The sequence below is a fragment of the Euprymna scolopes genome, chromosome 36 (assembly GCF_053919585.1).
Source record: "Euprymna scolopes isolate OS-2025 chromosome 36, ASM5391958v1, whole genome shotgun sequence".
Classification (NCBI taxonomy): domain Eukaryota; kingdom Metazoa; phylum Mollusca; class Cephalopoda; order Sepiida; family Sepiolidae; genus Euprymna; species Euprymna scolopes.
Window position 1 is genome coordinate 40,814,534 of NC_136517.1, and position 3,163 is coordinate 40,817,696.

The following is a 3,163-nucleotide window of genomic DNA, read 5'->3' on the forward strand; positions in this document are numbered from 1 at the left end:
TAAACTAACGGCACGTCTTACTTTCTGATGTTAAAGTCCGTTTTATCGTCTGACAGTGTTCGCGGAAGCTGTTTCCGGCATTTTCACCAGCTGCTAGTCGTAAACTGCCGGAATATGACGACACTAAGTAAGGTCAAGTGCTGGATGAGTGGCGAACCAACAGGAACATCTTAAGACTTCAAAACGATCGTGTTGTAGTCAGCAAGGAAGAAACCCGGTAATAATGTTTTCAATAAACGGCTATTTCTTAAAAAGAAAGCTTTACACGTGACAGTTCCGTTTAGATTTAGAAACATGGACAAAGAAAGTAAAATCAAGTCCAATGCTTGTAAAATGGCGAGTTGTTACTGTGCATGTTTTACAGGTGAAAGGGGGCCTTTTGTGAAAGATTGGAGCTCGGTCGAGCAATTACTGTTCGAGGAGAAAAAGAGGACACATTGATGTAAAACTGCTATTTAAAACGAAAGTGTGACAAGTCAACAGATGTGCAGAGATTCTCATAGCTACATGGACGCATCTTAAAATAATGATTTACATTGAAACATGACAGAAACAAGTACAAATAACCTCTTACATAGATACGTCGCTGCATGTAAAAATGATCTTTGAAACAAAAGTGTGACGAACCAACAGATGTGCAAAATGTCTTACAGATAACATGGGCGCATTTTTAATTGATAACTCGCTTGGCAATCGAATCGTACTTTGCGCACGTGAAGCTAAGGGAGCGCCACAGTTCAAGATGTAAGAACTAGCAAAGAGAACTTTACATTGTGTTGCCGATCACCACGGTGACAGCGAACTAAAATAAAAGATATTTAAAGTTTAACAATAAATGGCCGTGAACGAACTTTATTGGAAATCGGAAAGGATCATTATTTCAACGTTTTCAAGCAAGTACCAACCGCTGGCAAACAAAACAAACCTGTAAAAGCAATGTGTTCGATTTTCACACATAAATTAGGTATAAGATTTATTTACTAGCAGGAAGACCTGGCGTTGCCCGGGATTAAATGATGATTAACGAATGTTTCACACTCACGTATTTTATTGTCATCCAAATCGGTGAAATCGACAATGTTTCAATAAAATCGATTGATTGCCTGCTCTAGTTTGGGCCCCATCGCAGGGCACCGGAATGAAACTTCACGTGCCTCTCACCATTGGTTTAGCCTACAACACATTGTAATGTAGATTGCACTGTAGAGAACCTACTGTTAATTTTATGAATTATTTTTATATATAATGGCTTGAATTAAAGTTTAAAATGCAAAAGTCAAGTGTCATGCTTAAATGGTGCTCGAAACAGAAATATGTGTTTCGAATGAGCCTCTGTCATATCAGAAAAACCTACTGTAAATGTTATATGATGGATTTTTCGGCGTTTGCTGTAATAAAACTTCTGAAGTGCATTTATGATGTAAAACTGTGTAAGGTGTTAACTTTGGTCCAAATTGACTGTTCCTCTTTTCATCGGATTGTTTAATTAGGAATCAGCGATTATAGATATTTACGGGAAAAATTATTATACAAAACCTAACGACACTGCTGGGCACATAACGTACCTTTCTATAACATTTTATAAAATCGACATAACCGTTTTTGAGTTCACAGGGAATGAATACATACACACATATACTTACACACACGGACACACACACACACAATTTCTTTTATATAATGTATCTAATATATAAAATGCTATGTTTTTCAGTCTGTCGCTATATTTTCAAACTCTGTTTCTCCCGAAACTAAAAGGTGCAGAGCGGCGCTAGGGACCTCAAATGATTGGGTGGTTTATGCACCGTTCTGTCATGGCTCTTTAACTGGTTCAAATAGTGTTTAAGGCGTCAGAAATGGGTCACAATTGAAAACATTGTTATACATTTTGTACATTGCTTTAATTTTATTTTTAATTTTTAATTTGTAAGCGGTTCACATGCGTTACAAGCTTAGAATGCTATAGTTTTACTTTCGGTTTCGATTCTAGGTGATGGCAACCCACCCCACAAATTTTTTAAATGCTTTAAAAATCACGACTCTAAAGTACCTATTTACAATGCCTCCCCACGGGACAGAGTTAGACACCAGGTTCGTTTTTTTAACATGGAGAAACGGTACCAAAATAAAAATTGTCTCAGTCGTGATGGAGTTCTCCTCCACTGAAAGAGAATGAGAAATGGAAGTACCGCATCTGAAGAGCAGATACTACACTTTGATCTTAGCCAAAAGGCCAAGAAATCACGACTTTACAGTGTGTATTTATTTGCTTCCCCACTGAGAAAATTAGGCACAAGGCCGTTTTTTAATGTGGAGAGAGAGGGAGGAAAAAGAGGGACCAGCTCCCGAGAGGTGGGAAATGGGAGCTGGATAGTAACTGTTGGTATGAAGGGTTGCCCCTACATTGACCAAGGTCACGACTCTATAGTAATATATTTTAAATCTGAACAAATTCAACTATCATATTTAAGCGTATTTTACAATCGGGCAAGGCCAGCCCCCCCCCCCCTCTACTCGTCTAATATATAAAAGGCTCTATGTTTGTTTGTCTGTCTGTCTCCATATTTTCAAACTCTATTCCCGCCGAATTTTAATATCGCCGAGCGGCGCTAGTGGCCTCAAATGAATGGATTTTTATTAACCATATATATATGGTGTCTTAACTGGTTAAAATAGTTTTTAAGAGATCAAAATTCGGACAAAATTGAATATAATCCTCGTAAATTTTATACATTTATCTTAGTTCATTTTTATTCAATTCATATACGTGTCACGTTGGTAGAGTGGTAACATCACCAGCTTTGAATGCCACAGGTTTTCGTTCGGTTTCAATTCTTGTTGATGGCACCCAAGTATTTTTTTGTTTTTTTACTTTAAAAATCATGACTCTATAATAAAATATACGAAATCTGGACAAATTAAAATATCATATTTAAGCCTATTTTACGACCGGGAAAAGCCGGACACAGTCCTGCTAGTATTATGTAGATAGCTAGATAAATAAATTCAGGAATCCATATCTTACATATTTTTAGGTTAGCCAGTATAGAAACAAAACAAAAAAGCTCTAATAGATGTACTGGCTAATATATATATATATATATATATATATATATATATATATATATATATATATATATATATATATTATATATTTATAATA

The 3,163-nt window shown here is 36.1% G+C and overlaps 1 pseudogene; it reads right to left on the minus strand.

The window, feature by feature from the left end:
• Positions 1 to 2,090: 2,090 nt before the first annotated feature.
• Positions 2,091 to 2,242, minus strand: LOC145260817 (U2 spliceosomal RNA; annotated as a pseudogene).
• Positions 2,243 to 3,163: the final 921 nt, after the last annotated feature.